The sequence below is a fragment of the Phyllostomus hastatus genome, unplaced genomic scaffold (assembly GCF_019186645.2).
Source record: "Phyllostomus hastatus isolate PE091 unplaced genomic scaffold, TTU_PhHast_1.1 phas_contig_1, whole genome shotgun sequence".
In the NCBI taxonomy this organism is placed as follows: Eukaryota; Metazoa; Chordata; class Mammalia; order Chiroptera; family Phyllostomidae; genus Phyllostomus; species Phyllostomus hastatus.
The window spans coordinates 23,931,335-23,951,109 of NW_025333498.1; the positions used below are offsets into that span (position 1 = coordinate 23,931,335).

The following is a 19,775-nucleotide window of genomic DNA, read 5'->3' on the forward strand; positions in this document are numbered from 1 at the left end:
ATGTACCTTGCCAAACCACACGCTGGCCAGAGATGAGAGAAAGCAGGGCAAGTAGTGGGATGCTGCCATTCCTTCAGTCTGCAGCCCAGAGAAATACCCAGGCAGTGTTCACGCCTTTCTTCTCTCTCCCCTTTCCGGTCTGCTCCCTGCAGGTCCCAAAGTTTTCTCTTTGCTCTTTTTTCCGCTCTTTCATTTATGTGTTACTCTTATTACTGTCTCCTAGTACTCAGATCTCTCATCATGTTATCATCTCTTAAGTCTGGTCTTGTTTCCCTTTACCCATTTTTCTAAGTCACCAGAGGTAGGAACAGAGGTAGGTGAGAGAGGTAGGAGCAAGGAAGAGTAAAACAAGGCAACATTTTAAAATAAGGGAAGCTTTCATTCACAAAATGAAGTGAGCAACATATGGTGGTATGTGCACCATGTGGGAGCATGGCTTTGGGGAAAAATAAGAGACCTAAGTCCAACTTCAGCTCCATTGCTTATGATGTACATGACCTTGAACAAGTTTCTTAAATTCTCAGTGTTCTCTGTTTCCTCATCCTTAAAATGAGGTCAATAACTACCTACCTAGCAGGGTTGCTGGGAAGATTAAGTAAACTGCAATATGTAACATGGCTAATACATAATAGACATGAGGTAAAAGGTTGGTATTATATAGATTACATAACATTGTAGTTTAGTCTGGATCTGTATTATTGGGTTTTGTCCTCTCAGCTTAAATGCTTTAAAAGCTGGAATCATTGTCAGTATTTTTCGGTGTCTGTAATTTTATTGGTCACAGAAATGTGTAAGTACTCAAAGACTTGGATCAACCCCCAGAAAATTACACAAATATATAATACATGTTATGAATTGAATGTTTCCCCCCAAATTCATATGTTGAGTCCTATCCCCTTAATGTGATGGTATTAGGAAGTAGAATCTTTGGGAGGGAATTAGATTTAGGTGAGGTCATGAAATCAGTCCCTCATGTTGTCCTTATAAGAAAAAGAAAAGAAACCAGAGAACTCTCTCCATCACATGAGGACCTAGTAAGAAGGCAGCAGGCTGCCTGCAACCCAGGAAATGTGCTCTCAACAGGGACTACATCTGATGACACCTTGATCTTGGACTTCCCATCTCCAGAACTGTGAGAAATAAATGTCTGTTGCATAAGCCATTCAGTCTATAGTATTTTGTTATAGCAGCCTGAGCTGACTAAGACTATATGTATATATTACCCCCTAGTTTTGTATGGTACCTCTTATATTAGTATAACTGATTGCAATTTGAGGATATCATCTTAGTATATAAGATATAGTCTATTTAGAACTATATCTAATATAGGATTTGTCATGTCAAGCAAATTTTATGACCTAGGAATATACATAAGGAAGGGAATAGACACAGTTCCAGTCTTTAAGAATTTTACATTTCACGTGACCTAAAACATTTAGACAGAGTCTTTTTGCTCCCTACCAAATATCTATTTCCCCCATCTTCTTTGTTGACAGAATTTATGATTTTGTTTGAAATGTCAACATACTCACCCCTGGCTAATATTTCACAATGGTCTAAGTTAATCGTGAGAATCTTGTTTCCTGCTTTCAAAGCCTCCTTTGAAACTTCCTTGAAATGTAAGAAGTCACTAAGGGGGCTTCTAGGAAAGCTTTTGCCTTTCTGATAAAAGGAGAGAAGTAAAAGCAGTCTAACCTGGCCTGAACATATCTGTGAACAAAATGAAGTTCAGATTCTTTATGTATGCACGTTATTTTATTTTTATTTTTTATTTATTAAAAAGAGGGACGGGGAGGGAGAAAGTGAGGAAGAGAAACGTCAGTGTGAGAGAGAAATACTGACTGGTTGCCTCCCAAAACCAAACCCACAAACTAGGCACATGCCCTGACGAGGAATTGGACTGGTGATCTTTTGTTTTACAGGATGACACCCAACCAACTGAGAAACTATTCAGGGTGTGTGGACATTATTTTAAATAGAAAAAGATCACCATATAATACTATTTCTAAATAGACTGGAAAAGAATCTAAAATCGTTCTCAAACAAATGTTTATTTTAAAAAAGAAATAATAAAGAGAATTAAACCAAAGTATAGAAGTTCTTTTCTACTCTGACTCTTGGGCTCTATTTTGTACACAGTCGTCACTTTCCCAGTGATAGTGAAAATTAGCCTCTTTCTCCTCAACAGCCTGTAGTAGCTGTTAGGGCATGGACTAGTCTGGGCCATTGCAGCAACTAGCACAATACCTGGCACATACTGACACCCCAAAAGTATTTGTTGAATGAAAGATATCACTTCTTGCTTCAAAACTTTCAGTGGCTCCCTTTTGTCTAATAGTGTAGCACAAATTCTTCACCCCAGTATCTAAGTCTTCTTTACACAGAACCTGTCACAACCCAACCAGGTTGAAATAGAACAGGTTGTGCCTACAACATGCCTTATACTTTTGGCTGCATAACATGCTTAGTTCAAAATCCTTACTTTTCACTTCACCACTCCTCCAAAGATTCATATTACCTGCTTCTCAAAGACTCTTCTTGTCCCCTAGCCAACAGGATTGCTTTCCTCTGTGCATTGCCATACTGTATTTCACATATGGCACTTACCATATTTTGCTTTTGATTATATGAATTTGTGTTCATGTTTAAGCTCCCTTCCCCATCTACACTGTAAGCTCCATGGGAGAAGAGGAATAGCAAGACAATGAATAAGCTTTTGTATTACTCTCCACAGCATAGTGTACACAGTAGGCATTTCATTCAGACATAAGTGTGTACATACCTAGTGTTTGGACCATCAGTGTTCTTAGATGTGAGATGGGAAGTACTTATGGAAAATACATATTATTATGGGATTTAGTATTGCACAGTGTGATTAAGAACACAAGCCTCTGCATTGGCACGTGTGGACTGAGTCCTGACTTTGATGCTTAATAGCTTTGTAACCTTGGGTAACTTACATAATCTTCTAAACCTCAGTTTCCTCCTCTGTAACATGGTAATCCTATTATCTACCTCATAGGTCTTTGTGCAAAGTAAAGGAAATAAGGTATGTAAAATATTTAGTATGCAAATAAGCATTTATTAATATTCACTCAGTATCATTATTATTTCAGCTTAAGATGCATGATTTTTTAATGGCTGACATGCTTGCTTTGCAATATTGGATTGTAGGTTTGAAAGCCTCTCTGTATTGACTAGCCCTCCATCAACAAAGCAGTGACAATGACCAAGTAACTTAGAATTCATATATATTTTGTTTCAAAATCTCAGAAAATTTCTGAAATTCTCTATTTAATTTTTAATAGAGGCATATGATATGTTTTTTATCTTAGTATTTAGTGTTCAATAATTCCTTATTAGGTGAATGGTAAGGATTTCTTACAAATAATTCTGGTTACTCATTTAGTATTTATAAAGCACATCAGTGAATGCATTGCCCCTTTGAAATGAACACAGTGTGACATATCTAAGTCACAGCACCTTAAATGCAAGACAGGGTTTTGTAGCTTTCTGGTCCTAGTGAACCTAGGGGCACACACACTCATCAATGGACACAAGAGCTGAGAGGGTAGCACCCAAGGAGTTTTCAAGATATCATTTGCTTTATCCTAATTTAAATAATTGGCAGTTCCTATAACATGAGGAAGCTTTGAAAAGTAGGGTGTTTATACAAAGGGAATAAAAGAGAAACCTTTATTTTAGCATTTTATGAAATGTTCCTTCTAAAGAACAACATGTTTTTATAGGCTTGCACTGATTAGAGAAACCTTATTAGATATAAATGAGAAACATGTGCTTCTGGTGATATTGTACCCAGAGGACTTGAGTTAAGTAAAGCCTATTTGAAATATACCCAATTGGGCAGTTAATGAACCCTCTTCAACTTAAAGTGAGAATTGTTACAGGAGAAAAAATGTCCAAAATAGTTGCGGAGACAAAAAGATATTGAAATCTTTCCAGTATCCCCACTGTGTTGATATTTAGGAGTTATAGCTAAAGAAGTGCAGCTTTCCCTCCATGCCTGAAATTGATTTCTTGTATAATGCATCATTTTGAATGTCAGCAATCAACCTTGGACTTCTTTAGAAGACCAGAGACCGAGATCGAGAATGCAGTCAATGGCTATTTCAGTCCTAGAAATGAAGACATTGGTAGTGTAATAGAAGGCAAGTGAAAAATAAATACATTTATTTTTCCATCTGTTAAGACATAACTAAAACATTCTTCTCATTTTTTCCTTAATATTTTGTTTCCTGGCAACAAATAACAAAAATTCCCAATCAACCACATCTTTCACAATTCTTGGGTCTTTGAAAAAGCAGTACTAATACTGTTATTTAAATTTCTAGCATAAAAATATTTTCAGAAAAGCAATATATGTTAAAAAGAATAATATACAATTACAGACAGATAGACAGATACAACATATATTATAATTCAGTAAAAGAGTATGTCATCAAACCACAACAATATCTGGAAAATAATTGGTCATTATCTGGTAAATTTGCCATAACCCAGCAATTTCACTCTAGGTATCCAGAGAAGCTCTTTCACATGTACCAGAAGGCAAGTATAAGAATGTTCTTAACAGCACTGTTTGTAATCTCTTTCTTTCATACACGCACCTGGAGAATTTTCAAATATTCATCAAGTGTAGAATGGATAAATCCAATGCAGTGTGAGAATTATTTACAGCTTCATCAAAAAACTTGTATAAATCTGTGTACATAGAGAACAAAAAACTCAAGTAGCAGACTATCACACATACATTTCCATAATATACAATGTTCAAAAAGGTATAGAATTAACCAGTATTTTGTTTAGGCGTACCAACACATGTGGCAAAACTCTAAAGAAAAGCAAGGAAAATTCAAATACAAAATTCAAAGTTGGGAAGTGGTAGGATTTGAGAGAGTTCCATAGGGGATATCAGAGTAATATGTTTAACTTTTTAAGTAAATGGTAGGTACACAATTGTTATGATTACTTATAAACTGCATGCATGTATTAAATGTTCTTTTGAAACTGCTTTTTTAGTTTGTAAAAACAATAAAAAGCAAACACTGCTACACATTCATTGCCCTTATTGTATCTAAGTAGCATATTTAAAAGTAATATAATCACTTCGTCCTTTACAACTCATCTACTTGGGTCCAGTTTGTTATTGTCTGTGATGCTACAAATTTCATAAAGCAAACTGACAGGCCTGTCCCAGGTCTTTTATGCTTGACAACATTTAGAAATGAAAGTTATTTTGAAACCTCTCTCACTGATATTGTAAAATATATTCATACATGAGTATTCTTATTTTGGTCTACTTTTCAATGAATAGTTTTATATTATATACTTCTAGAATTAATTCCTTAATACAACCCAAACACTGCAATTCCATATACCTAGTATGTGTATATGTGCTCCGATACAATTAAATTACAAAACTCACAATTCCATTTTTGATGTTAATGAAATTTATTGTATCTTCTCAATTCACATTCTTCCATCTGTCAAGAGATTAATTGTTATAAATCATTGGTCCAAAAGTCTTTATAAGCATTTCATTTTCAACTAAAGTTATGTATTACTTCAAAATAAGAGATTTTTATTTTTATGTCAAAATATCCATTTGGAGGTATCTTATTTGTAGCTTTTTAGTTATAACTAAATGGACAAAATTATGCTATTAAATATTACAGAGCATTACTTTGGAAGATTTTGTTTTGTTTTTAAATATCACAAACGCAGTTACTATTTAATTATACCAAAATTTTAACAATCCATTGTATATCTCATTATACTTAAAGTTATACTTAAAATCCCCAAGTGAATGACTTATTGTCCTTGTTGTGAAATGGAGCTCTGTGTTGAAATGGTTTTGTGCCCTATTTTGTCTTCTTGGGTTATCTAGCAATTCCTGTGACCCTCAATGTTTTGATTGTACAAATCAGTGTGTTTACTTTTTGTGATGACATTGTTTTATAGCATCTTATATTTAAAGAAATCTTTATATAAAACAAATTAACAATTTTGGTTTTAATATATTTGAAGATATTATAAAATGTATATGTGAATAAAACCTTATGTTGCTTAACTTTTCCATGTGTTATCATTATATGAAAGGATTGAAACTGTGAAAGTAAAAATTGTCAATGAATGCCTAAAGACAAGTGAAACATGACAAATACCTTACCTTTGGATGCAAGGCAAATGATTTTATAATTTCTATGATACACTGTAGTTAGCAGAGCACAGGTGTTTGGGTTGGACAGACCTGCTTTCACATTCCAGCTCTATTAGCTGTGAATCTCTGAGCTCCTCCCTGAGGTCCTCACCCGAAGACTACACAGGGATCTTGTGGAGACTGAATGAGATATGTAGGAATAATTTCTGGTACAAAGTTAGTGCTTAGTAAATGTTCTCTCTGCCCTGCATTCCAGCTCAAAGTAGGAAGTAAAGATTTCTCAGTACAAGAACATTAGCCATTGCAATCGATTATAAGCAATCACCTTATTATCCAAAGCATTTACCAATGGTTTTGTGACATAATCCACAGACCTCAGGACCCGTGCCCTGCTGTCTCCTCTCACTCACTTCATAGATGTTTTCTGATCCACCATTCTCTTTTATTTTGGGCATTTGACTCAAAAGAGAGAAGCAGTTTACTCAGGGAATGGAAAAGCTTACAATGAAGGGAGGGGATGCACATAAAGAATGTGCATCATCACCATCATCATCAGAGAAAAATTATAAAGACCAAGTTGTGAATAACATAACTTTCTATATGAAATAACAATGCTTTTGTCAGGTAAGAGACCAAAGGAAAACCCACTGAGGCTGAACACTCAATGCAGATTTTGTTTGCATCAATTTTGTGCTTATCACTGTGGAAGGCCGTGTAGCATGCTAGTTTCTGAAGATAGAATCAGATATATAAGAAACTTAAAGTAAAATTATGTCTATAAGGTTAAATTCTCTGTCAAATTCTTTTACACCAGGTGGTAGTAACTAAATCTCAGTAAAGTCAAGGACATGCCCTGTTTTAGCAGGGACTCGGCCTTGTTTCCTTGGTGTTCCCCAGTGCAAGGTATGGGAGGGGAATGGGGATCAATCAGTGTTAGGTCATCACAGGTACCAGGCTGCCATGCTCTGATACTATATCCTGGCCCCAGTGTGTCCTTTGGTCATGGTCTACACAGTTTATTCTTGTGTTGTGTTATCATACAAGGTTTAGATTTTTTGCAATTCTCTGTGCTTCATCTAAGGATTAGCACACTTTTTCTATAAAGGGATAGAAAGTAAATATCTTAGGCTACAGACCAAGAAGTTTCTGTCACTACTCAAGTCTGCCCTTGGTAGTATGAATAAATAAAGGAATGGGCATGTCTATCTTTTGATAAAATTTAATTTACAAAAGCATGCAGATGTACATGATTGTCACCTACATTATTGGACAAAATTTTGGGGGTTCTCTAAATCTTCCTGGGGCACAAGAGGGCAGTGGGGCTGTCCAAGTCCTGACTGACTCAAGACCCCATTTGGAAGTGTTTCCCATTATCACCCAACATTGGGCAAAGAATAACCAGGGGGTTTCACTTCTGTCCAGGATAGGGCCTATGAGCCCAGCTCCTCCTTTTCATTCAGAGTTCCCTGACCAGTCTGGTTTCTAGGGCCCCTGTCGCATTACTGCACATCTAATTTGATGTGCCTGGTGTCCCCTGTAGTTGTGCAGTGTGGCACTCCTGCATGGTGAGGCCATTAGGCTTTGCTCAGCATGCTGCCAGGGCTCATACTCACACTCTGCCTCCCCTCTGATTCTCTTCTCTCTTTCTCCTCATTCTGCATGAATTCTATCAAGATTTTGGGTGGAAACAGAAAACCAACTCAGACTGAGCACATATTCTTTAACATATATGGTTTATGTCATATATTTTGTTTAGAGCCTTTCAAGGCTTAGACTTTAAAAACTCCAAAAGTTTTCTCTGTATTAATAGGGAGAGTACAAAGGGTGCCCAAATGTAAAAGATGCATATGTTCTTATTGAGAGACAACATTTAGATGAAATAGTTAAAAAAAAAACAACCTCGATACCTCTCAAGACTTCACATAGTTTTCTCTCTTGCATAAGCCACCAACATGCCACCCAGACTGAGGAAGACCCAGGCACTTCGGGGCCATGTGAGTCACGGCCACAGCCACAAGCACAGGAAGCACCCAGAAGGCCCAGGTGATGCTGGTGGCTTGTATCATCACAGGATCAACTTTGACAAATACCACCCAAGTTACTTTGGAAAGCTGGTGTGAGGCATGAGCACTTAAAGAGGAACCAGATCTTCTGCCTCACTGTCAACCTTGATAAACTAGGACAGTGAGCAGACACAGGTAAATGCTGCCAAAAACAAGACCGGAGCTGCTACCATCATTGATGTGGTGCAATCTGGCTACTGCCAAGTTCTGGGAAAGGGAAAGCTCCCAATGCAGCCTGTCATTGTGAAGTCCAAATTCTTCAGCAGAAGAGCTGAGGAGAAGATTAAGAGTGTTGGTGAGGCTTGTGTGCTGGTTGTTTGAAGCCACATGCAGGGGCTCACAAGTGCTTTTGTCTTCTGGTCTGAGTGCCGGTTCTTTGGTGCCTCTACCTGTGTCAGAAACCTGCAGGTTCTAGGAGTTAGGGGTGTGAGGACCTGGGCTCTTCTGCCAACTCCCCTGAGAAAGAAAGTGTGCAAGAGTTAGCACACTAAGTGTGTAAGAGGCCTTGGTCTGTTACCTGAGTTGAACTTCTCATTTATAAAGTGAAAATAATAGCTAAATTAATTAATTAATTAAAATTAAAAAATAAAAAAAAAACTCTACCCAAACTTAGTAGCTTAAAACAAGTCAATAATTTATCAAAATTTTGTGGGTTCACCAGTTGGTTCTTTGGCTGGTATCTGCCTGGGCTCCAACACAACGTTGCATTTAGCTAGTGGGTTGGCTAGAGTCTGAGCTCAGCTGGAACATTTGGGATAGCTCGGGCCCTCTCTCTCCATGGTCCTTCATTCCATTTTCCCTCATGGCATGGTAACATTCCAAGAGAGTAAAAGCAGAAGGTGGAAAATCCCTTAAGGCCTAGCCTTGGAAGTTGCATAATATCACTGCCACCATATTATATTGGTTGCATAGACACTCTAGATTCAAAGGGTAAGGAGTCAGATATCACCTGAAGTGACACCAGGCTGTGTTATGCTTTGCCCTAACTAAATTTATCCTGCCAAAGGGTAAGCAAGGCTGAACTGCAACCTGGTTGCATTCAGCCAGTTGGATGGACTAGAGTGGATTTGCATCTAGTATGAGGAAGGGGTCACATACATGCTACATCATGTGTTGTAGACTCACTCTGCCCAGTGGTGAAATTTTCGAGTTTGCAAAGCACTATTTAGGCTGGTTGAGGCCCTGCTGAATGCCAGCTTACTGTGAATCAAATACACAATGGACCTTGATGAAGGCTAAGATCTTTACCACAGAATATAGATCGTTATTCCAAAGTTGTACAGGGTTTGCAGTGAGGAAAAGGAGAGAGGGAAAGAAATTGGATCTTGTTCTTGGTTTACCTAAACTTCTTTGTATTCACTCCTAGGAGTGAAGCTGCATTATCAGGAGTTGGGGTGAGGGTATCTGTCTCCAAAGATTCTTCTTAAGCCTTCAGAGGATATTCCATATGAATGATTCTTTCATCTTTTATTCTTATCATTTATCATTTCCCAAGTCCTTTAAATCCCTTTCTACAATAGCTTCATTCTCACTCCCTCTTTTCTCTGTTTGTGTGTAGCCCCAAACATCAGCTACCTGTCCTGTCCCTGAAGCTTGGCAGAACAGAAGAGTGGGCTGTGGTCTTAGAGGCTGCTAGCTCCCTTGGAAGAGAAAACAAGTGCATTCTGATTTGATGATTAGATGTCAGGGAGGAGGTATGTGCTGAGATTCTATCCTGGGCAACAAATGATTATCCTGTTAATAAAATAAAAATCAAAGACACTGGACAAGTATAATTTCCTTCAAAATTCCCCTTCTAGTATGCATGAAGTAGAATCAATATTTCTCTCTTCAGCTTAACTACAATGATGCTATTCTTTTAGTCCAATACCTTAGACCTATTACGGTGGAAGAGCATCCCTATCTTCTATGACTTTATTTTAAAAATCATTGTAACTTATCTGGCAATAAATGATAACTGCATTCAGGTAGAGGTTCATCATGATTCTCTCTTTATGGTATTGGAATAAGGGGGTGAAGAGTGGGGAGTGAAGACAAGGGAGAGGGGAAGTTTCTGCCACTGAATGGAAATTCAGAAATATCAAGGTGATTTGTCTTGATGATATGATGCCTCTAATGATATTACCATTGTTCAGGATCTTGGGTGACTAATACAAATCAATTTATAAAAATATGAATAATATCATTATAACTGTTTCAACAGATGAAACAGTGATCAGTAGATGAAGAGTGTGGTCATGATAGCACCATTTTCAATAGCACAACTTGGCAACAACCTTCCTGTTCAATAATAAGTGATTTTTCATTCTGAATTTTGATACAAAAAGAAACCATGCATAATTAAAAATAATGCTGTTAAAATGAATTTATTGGCATGGAAAGATATGTTAAGTAGAAAATTCTGGCTATAAAACAAGACACAGGGACTTCTGGCCAAGATGGGGGCATAGGTAGACATGCTTCACCTCATCACACAACCACAAAAAGAATTATAACTGAATCTCAAAACAAGTAATATGCAGAACTATCAGAAAATCAAACTGTATGGAAGTACAACAACCAAGGATTTAAAGAAGCCACATTCATCAAGATGGGTAGGAGAGATGAAGATACAGAAACTGGGTAGGAGGTGAGGAGATGTGGTAGTGTAAAGGGCATAAGCAGTCACACATTCATGTGAGGAGGATAAAAATGGGGAGGGATACCCTGGGAACCAGTGATCCTAGCCCCAGGCCAGATTGCACAGTCCAAGATTCCAGCACTGGGAAGATAAATCCCCATAACTTTTAGCTGTAAAAACCAGTGGGGGTAGGGGCAGCAAAAGAAACTACTGGACTTCAAGAAAACTTTCCTTAAAGAACCCACACATTCTTAAAACATGTGCAAACCCATCCATTCTGGGATTCAACACCAGAACAACACCTGGAAGGGCACCAGTTGCATATCAGGAGTGGGTGAAGTGACTAGAAATGGGGAAAGTGCCAGAAAAACCCCAGAAGCCAGGCAGCAGCTTAGAACCCTCTCCTAGCCCCCAATACACACATAAAGCCACAAAGTGATGAAGTGGGTTGCCCCAACCTGGCAATTACCTAAGGCTCTGCCCCACACAATTTACAGATGCCTTTTACAGGGAGTCAAAGCAGCTCTACCTAATACACAGAAACAAACACAGGGAGGCGCCAAATTAAGGAGACAAAGAAATATGACCCAAGTGAAAGAACAAAACAAAACCCCAGGAAAAGAACTAAATGAAATGGAGATAACCAACCAATCAGATGCAGAGTTCAGAACACTGGTGATCAAGATGCTCAAAGAACTCACTGAGTATGGCAACAGCATAAAAAAGACCCAGGCGGAAATGAAAATTACACTAAGTGAAATTTTAAAAATCTACAGGAAACCAACAGTGGACATGATGAAGCCAAGGTTCAAATCAATGATTTGGAACATAAGGAAGAAAAAAGCATTCCACCAAAACAGCAAGAAGAAAAAAGAATTAAAACAAAACAAAACAAAACAAATGAGGATAGTCTAAGGAGCCTCTGAGACATTTTCAAATGTACCAACATTCAAATCATAGGGGTACTGAAGAGAAGAGGAAGAGCAAGAAATCAAAAACTTATTTGAAAAAATAATGAAAGAAAATGCCTCTAATCTGGTGAAGAAAATAGACATACAAGTCCAGGAAGCACAGTGAATCTTGGACCCAAAGAGGACCACACCAATACATATCCGAATTAAAGTGCTAATGGTTAAAGATAAAGTGAGAACCTTAAAAGCAACAAGAGAAAAGCAGAGAATTACCTACAAAGGAGTTCCCATAAGACTGTCAGCTGATTTCTCAAAAGAAATTTTGCAGGCAAGAAGGGACTGGTAAGAAGTATTCGAAGTGATAAAAAGCAAGGACCTGCAACCTAGGTTACTCTATCCAGCAAAGTTATCATTTAGAATAAAGGGCAGATAAAGAGCTTCCCAGACAAGGTAAAGTCAAAGGAGTTCATCATCACCAATCTCTTATTATATGAAATGTTACAGGGACTTATTTCAGAAAAAGAAGATCAAAACTATGAACATTAAAAAGGCAACAAACTCACAGCTATCAACAATCTAAAAAAAAAAAAAACCCCAAAACTAAGCAAACAACTGGAACTGGAACAGAATCATAGATATGGAGATCATTTGGAGGGTTATCAGCTGGGAAGGGGAAGGTGGAGAATAGGAAAAAGGTGCAGAGATTAAGAAACATAATTGGTAGGTACAAGATAGATGGGGAGGTTAAGAATAGTATAAAATGGGGAAGCTAAAGAATTTATATGCACAGCTCATGGATTAAGGGGGGTGGTGGAGGGAGGAGAGCACCAGGCGGAGAGGGCAAAGGGGGGAACTTTGGAACAACTGTAATAACATAATCAATAAAATATACTTAAAAAGACAAGACCCAAGTATGATCTGGTTTTTTATTTTAAAACATGTCTCTGTCTCCCCCATAACTGACCATTCTACCCCACTACTTCTTCAGTGTAAATGTATCTGAAAAGGTACACAATAGGAAAGGGTCTGGTAGTTAGCACTGATTCATTTTCATATAAGAAATTTTGAGTATTTCAGAAATGGTTTATTTTAGCCTATCTGTATTTCCTGATTTTCTTATAATGAACATGAATTGCTTTACAATTTAAAACATCATTTTACAGAAAGCTAGAGATCAATGCAGAAAAGAGTGAGTCAAGGAGACCTGGAGTACATCTCTGTGGTCAACATCATGCGGGACTGTCACCATTTCCCCACAAAATATCCTTTGGTGCCACTGTCAGAATTTCGAGCTAGCTAGATTGCATATTAGCCTGACTCAGCATGACATTTCTTTTTGCTCTCATACTAATGCTTAAAAGCTTGAAACTCTGCACTCTATTCAATCCATTTCATCAAATATTTATTAAGCACCTACTACAGGCCAAGCATGTAGGATGCAAGATTAACAAGACATGGTTCAGCTGTCTTGACATGATTTAAGTCACTAAGTGCACTCACAGAAGTTTGTACTTCTTTGAAAGTTCCAGATGGCTGTTCTGATATTTTTTAGAGAAAACAACAACAGAAACCTAAGCAGTCCTCATACAAAACAGTGGCCAAGACCGTTCATACTAAAAATAATCTATTCATGTTTTCACTTTTGCAGTATTTTAAAATAAATGTACAATTATGCTGAATCATAATAAAAAATACCCACATATTTGTGGCTCTTCACTATGATACCAACACTATTTTCCTTTTGAATCAATGGTCTTTCAACTTTTTTAGTAGAAATTATTTCAATCTGTTTAGTCTTTAAGCCAAATCTCTCAATTTGACTTTGAGATCCTGATTGGAGACTCCAGTTCCCACATGAAGTAAAATTGTTTTTAAAGGCTAAATAAGGCAATATGTTTCAAACTAAAGTTGCTAAGCCCTGGGTAACTAACAATTAAACAATTAAGTTAAAAAAACATTTAAAGTTGGACTTAGTGAATCTAAATAATTTTACTTGTTACATGTATATTAAGACTTTTTTACGAATTAAGTTTATATTTCAATTAGGATATATATATATATTTCTTCATCTTTATTTTCTATTAAATATTATTCCTATATCCAGAAGAGGTTTTTGGTTTTGCTTTGTTTTGCATGAACATTCTCTTATCATAGAGCATACATGAATCAGAGTGTAAAGGAACAGGAAGACAGATCACCTTGTACCACTATTTTGTTTTGTGGAAGAGAAAATGTAAGCCGAAGTAAAGTGACTTGTAGAAGTATAAGTTGCTTTGCATGGAGCCTTATGAAACACAGAACTGGTAACTTTGTTATGAGAAGCTTGTCCCACAGAAACCCAGTCTATTATCCTTACTTGCCCCAGATTATTTTTCCATTCTTTGGACTTGTACTCTGCTCAAGATATTATGCATGTTGACTTTTGCAGAGAATTTAATGGATCAATTTATTCAGTTAAATATTATTGAGCACCTACTAAGTGCCAGATACTGGTCTTGGCATTAATTTAAATGTCCACAGAAATTATTAAATAGTGAATATCATTTCAAATATATACAAATGAGCATTTTGTGGCTAGTCTTAAGGGGTGTGTGTATGCATGTGTGTTGGGGAGGGGGGAGAGGGGGGAGATGTTTGTCTCTCTTCTATCCTGTGTAAAATCTGCTCAATTTTCTATTTTAACTGTTGTTATAATGTCAAACATGTACTATTAAAATAAGCTTTTTTCTGAGAATCATGTCTACACTAAGGCTCCTGGGTTTTATTTTACGATGAAATGCTAATTCCCCTTTTATAAAACAAATTCTTTATTTCATAATTTCAAATGGGATGATACTTTCAAAAGTTCTTCCTCTGATTAGATTTAGGGCATTAAACATTTCAGCACAATAATATTTTTTTCCTGGGCCTCCAGCATTTTCATTTTATTGTTAAGTCAAAAACTTTCAGTTAATTTTAAGACTGCTTTTAGAATGAAATAAAGTAATATATGTAATGCTGGTAGATATGTCAGACTCAGAAATACTGCTTTTCTTATTTAAATGATCTGTCTCCACTGTAAAACTGACAGTCAATTTTTAGTAACTCCTGATTTTTACATATTATTTCTGTTCTTTTTCATTCTTTATACAGCATTTTGGTGTTTTTGCTTGGTCTTCTTTTTATAGCTCTGCCCTAGCTTCTTTTTTCCATTGCTATTTGACTTCATTATTGCTGTCAATGCATTCCTGTCCATGGTTCCCGGTTGCTCTTCCACATCCATTTGCTCTGACTATAAAAATAGGTATCTGTGCTTGGTGGGACATCATAGACTTTGGTTCCTGCTTCATTCGGGGATGGGTGGTCCAAAACAAGAAATACAGGATTTTGGGCCATACATTTAGGATTCTTCTCAAATTTCCCAAAGACCAACACTCTAAACTCCATTTTGAGGCAAACAGCAAAGAAAAAAAAGCGGGTGTGTATGTGTGTGTAGGAAAATTTGGATAGTGTATCCAGCTGTGGACCTAAGGACAAATATTATCCAATATTCTCAAGATAGCATGATCATATTCATAGGTAGTTCCTGAACTTTTATAGGGAGAGAAGGAGAGCTTAAAAATTGCTTGCAGTTACTGGTTATTGAAATGTCTCAACACAAGTTTCCTTGATGCTTACAAAATAACCACAATACACAAAATGAAAAACCAACTGAAGTTTCAAATCCAATTCAGAGTTGTGGTATAAAATAGCACTGTGGATGCTAAAATCAATGTCAGACCAGGCCAGTTCTAAAACTATACTTGTTGCTACTGTACTGACTAGTATTTCAAAACTTTATTAGGTCATGTGTAATGAGAACATACCAGGAAATAGGAACCATAAGAATATGTGATAAAATACAGGAGGAAGGCCACAGCTAAGGGCAACTGGTGATTGGCAGCCTCATTAGCACAACCTCTAGACTCATGCATTGTTATCTAGTGCAGAGTTTTTCAGTGAAACATCAAACTACTCAGGTGACTCAGTCTCCCTTCCGCGCAGATTTGGCACCTTGAGACTTCTGGCTTTTCCCAAAACTAAAATCACCTTTCAAAGGGTAGAGATTTCAGACTGTCAATGAGGTTCAGTAAAATACTACAGGACAGCTGATGGTGATTGGGAGAACTGTGTGAGGTCCCAAGATATGCCTACTTTAAAGGGGACTGGGGTGTCATTGTCCTATCTACAATGTTACTTGTATTTTGTATCTTCTTCAATAAATGTCTCTATTTCATATGACATGGCTGGATGGATACCTTCTGGACAAACCTGTATATTCCTGTGCATACTGAAGATTAGCCAAACAAATAAATGAGTTCATAGGAAGGTATAAAGGTCATTTTAAATCCTGGTTTCAGGTACATCAATTTGTCATAACAGCAGGAGGGCTGAAACAGAAATTTGTAACAATCATAAAAGGAAAAAAATACTGTTTACAATGTTTTTGTCCTAAAGTCAACAGCAGAACACAACCCATCATCTCCCTGAGCCTGCATTCTTACCTTCCCAATAAATGTCGAGTCTATAAGCGAACGAAACGGCCTCCTCCCTTAGAAGCAAGCCCTCTCCAGGAAACCACAGTGTCTTTCCAAACAAGGACGGCGGGTTTCTCTCTACTGTTGCTGCTTTCCCTCTCATCTGGGAATTGGTTTGCCTTTCAAATACCAACCCAGGGAGGGCTGGTGCGTCCCAAATTAGCGAGGTTCTGCCAAATACCAGAGGTTCTTCTTTGGAGGAGGAAGGCTCCTCCTTTGGACATAAGGCGCCCCTACCAGAGCGGGCGCTTGCTGAAACGGAAACCACCGGCTGCGCTGAAGTGAGTCAAGTGATGAAATCAAGACTACATGGGAAGGAAGCTCCTCCAACTGCTCACAAACCTCACTGGTGGCAGAAGCTGCTAAACCCTGCTCAAGGAAACCAAACCAGCCAACAGTGGCTGCCGTCGCGAGGTGGTCCTCAGAAGCACTGGGCCCCTCAGCCTCTGGGCAGCGAACCCTTTCAGTTTGGCGAACCAAAGAGGAAGGAAAGAATTGTGAAGGGGAAATCTAGACCTTCTGCTTTCCCAAGGACCCAAACTGTGCTCTGGTTACGAGGTGACCACTGCCACCAAGTCAGTGCAGGAATCCTCCCTTGTAGACCGGCTGAGGCACGCCTCGCGTGTTGAGTCAGCCTCGCCGACCAAGGGGGAAAAGAACCGCGCGGGGCCGCGCTCCGCCGGGACCGCGCCCCCGCCCCGCGAGGTCCAGGTCCTCACCTGGAGCGCTCAGGTAGGGCTGGGGCGGGGCGGGAGGCTTGCGCGCAGGCGCGGGACAGGGGCCTCGCCCCTGCCGACGTCGCAGACTGGAGCTCACCTGGGAGACTCTGAAGGAAGCCGAGCTTTGGTTCGGCCTCTCCTGGCAACACCGGAGGCCCAGCGGGAAGGCAGGAGGCGGCGGCGGAGGAGGAGCTGGACTGAGAGGCAACTGTAGCGACAGCAACCGGAGCCTCCGCAGCCACCGCCACCACCTGCACCTGGCGCCCGGCCACGTCCAGCGCGCGCCCGGCCACGGCTTCCCGCCGCCCTCCCCTACCCACCCGCCAGGTAAGCCGGGGAACGGGCGCTTGGGCCAGGAGGTCGGGAATCCCCAGGCAGAGCCGGAGTGGGGTGCTGGTAGACGGGTGCGGAGGTTCACGTGGTGGGGAGAGGGGTACGGTCCCGTTGGCCGGTTGGTGATGGTCTCGAGAGCAGCGTTTCAGTTGCCCTCTCGGGAGTGGCCGAAAGGGGCGCCCGAGGCCGGCGGGGGGAGGCGGTTCCCCGAGGGCAGCCCTGTCACCCGCGGTGCCCCCTGTGAGTCTCTGTTGGGAGGCTCCAGAAGAGCTGGACCTCGACCGAAGACCTGGTGGCCCCGAGCTTGTCCCTGTGAGGGTCGCAGTGTGGGGAGTCCGAGGGCTTGCGCCCGGCTCAAGGCGGGAGGGTTTCCACTAGGGCTAACAGGTTGCCAGCCTCCTCCCGGCCCTGTGCCCGAGGGGGCCAAGCCCGGGCGCGGAAGGGCGTGACTTTGCAGGCAACTTTCCCAGCCGGACCCCAGACAGCCCTGAGCTGGAAACCGCGGCCGCCCGAACCATTTAAATCGTTTCCGCGTGGTTTGGAAAGCGCTCTGTGGTCGGGACGCGGACATCCTTCTCTCTGTTTCGTCTCTGCACTTTTCCGGGTGCGCTCCCTAAGCCAGAGCTGCGCCGACTTTCCGGTTTGATTAAGAAAGAGTTATTTTCTTCGTGGCAGGAGGAAACCCAACTGCCGCTAACCAATCGCACACCATCTCGTTCAAGGACCTGTTGACATAAGGACCTGTAGGTCGCAGCTATGGTTTGCCTGTGGCATATGACTCAAAGGTTCAAAAAAACTGTTTCAGTATCCTGCCACGTCTGAACCTGGGTGTGCCAGGCCCAAATTCCGTTCCTTGCTTAATTAGGCTTTTCTCAAGCCTAAGAATTGAGGGCGAAACTGGTGCTTACATTAGACTTCTGTTTCCCTCTCTGTCAAACTCATCAAAGCACTTCCTTCTCTCAAAGCTCATCAAAACACTTCACTTCGAACTCATCAAATAACTATTTCTGTTTTTGGAACCCCCATCTAGTTACCAGTTTTTCTTATGTCTAGGCAATGGTAAGTTACCATAACTTGCTATAGAAGTTATACTACATAATGAAAACATTAAACTCAGATTCTGTTGTTTAAAAAGATCATAAAGTTGCTGTATTTTAATTTGAGAATTTCTAGTTGTGGGGAAATCTGTTGCTGCTTTTAAGGCAAATTTTTCTTTGAGTTTGTGACTAAAATACATGAGGTTTAAGTCATACTCTGCAATTAGATTTCTTTAAATTTAACTTTTAATATCTGAATATAGCACACATATGTATTATTTTAAAGATTCTGTATTGTTTAGTACCAAGCATGTTTCTTTTTATATTGCTTTAACCAGCATTTTTACATAGAAATTTCAAATAATAGATAGCAATTCTACCACCTAGATTTGTTTTAGTTCTATCTTTGCTAATTAAATATGTATATTTTAAATTGCACATTTAACATTAAATGCCTTAGATAGCACATAGCTTTAAAAAGAAAAAAAAACAGTGCAATTAAAAGCTGAAAAGTCACCCACAGCACGAGAGGACATAATTAGATATTTTCAACCAGTGCTTTCTACTTTTCTCAAAAGAGCCTTGCTTGCCTTCTTTCTCTTGTCTTCTGACAGAGAAATAAATATGCTAAATACTGTTTAAAAATTAAAGGTAGGTGTTGCTCCCTGAATTTAGAGTATCATTTTAACCCACATTGATTATTGTGCCAGATATTATTAGAGTATCTTTACTTTTAACTCCAGGGAGAAATGTAACATGTTTGCATTAGCTACAGTAACAGTGTACTTCAGTGAAGCTGTCTGTAAAATTGGAAAAATAGTACTGCTTGAGATTTAGGGAAATGAAGCTAAAACAAATCAGGAATATCCTCTAGACTTAGCATTCTCAGGATCCCCTCTCGTCTGGAAGCGGAGTCAACCTATCCAGTTTGTGAAAAACCAAAGCCAGAGAGGTAGTTTAGTTTCAGTCCCTCATCAAGTTAGTGGTAAGCAGGGCATTATTATTCCAGTGGCTTGACCCAAGGCTCCTGTGATTTTCACTTCTTATCACCCACATTGTCACTTAACACAAGATGTTTATCTTTTTGTGTCTCATATAATTTGTAAGGCCCTTGTAGTGACGGCATAGTCCGTTGTTCTTTGTCCAGCTCTGATTTACTCTAATTTCTACTTGTCCAGGTGATACCTGACTCCAGGGAGGCTGAGCCCATCATTCCTTTCCCTCTTGCTGTGAATCACATGTGTATTGAAGATGCCATGTGAATTAAGATTTTAAATCCTTTCTTAGTATTTCAGAGCCACGGTTAATTTTTTGGGTCAACATGGACAACAATTTAGTCATCTGATCTTTTATTG

General features: G+C 39.3%; 1 protein-coding gene and 1 long non-coding RNA gene across 3 annotated transcripts in view; one reads left to right on the forward strand and one right to left on the reverse strand.

The window, feature by feature from the left end:
• Window positions 1–4,265: 4,265 nt before the first annotated feature.
• The window catches only part of LOC123812060, a 54,935-nt gene continuing 39,425 nt past the window's right edge, over window positions 4,266–19,775 (reverse strand). The window contains exons 3-4 of the long non-coding RNA XR_006784481.1: window positions 5,447–5,504; window positions 4,266–4,722 (exon numbers count right to left, since the gene is read on the reverse strand). This is a non-coding gene — a long non-coding RNA (uncharacterized LOC123812060). The remainder of the gene's footprint in view (window positions 4,723–5,446; window positions 5,505–19,775) is intronic.
• The window catches only part of GALNT3 (polypeptide N-acetylgalactosaminyltransferase 3), a 67,394-nt gene continuing 64,123 nt past the window's right edge, over window positions 16,505–19,775 (forward strand). For both annotated transcript variants that reach the window (XM_045828624.1, XM_045828541.1), the window contains exon 1: window positions 16,505–17,377. The gene's annotated coding sequence lies outside the window, so the exon portion shown is untranslated. The remainder of the gene's footprint in view (window positions 17,378–19,775) is intronic.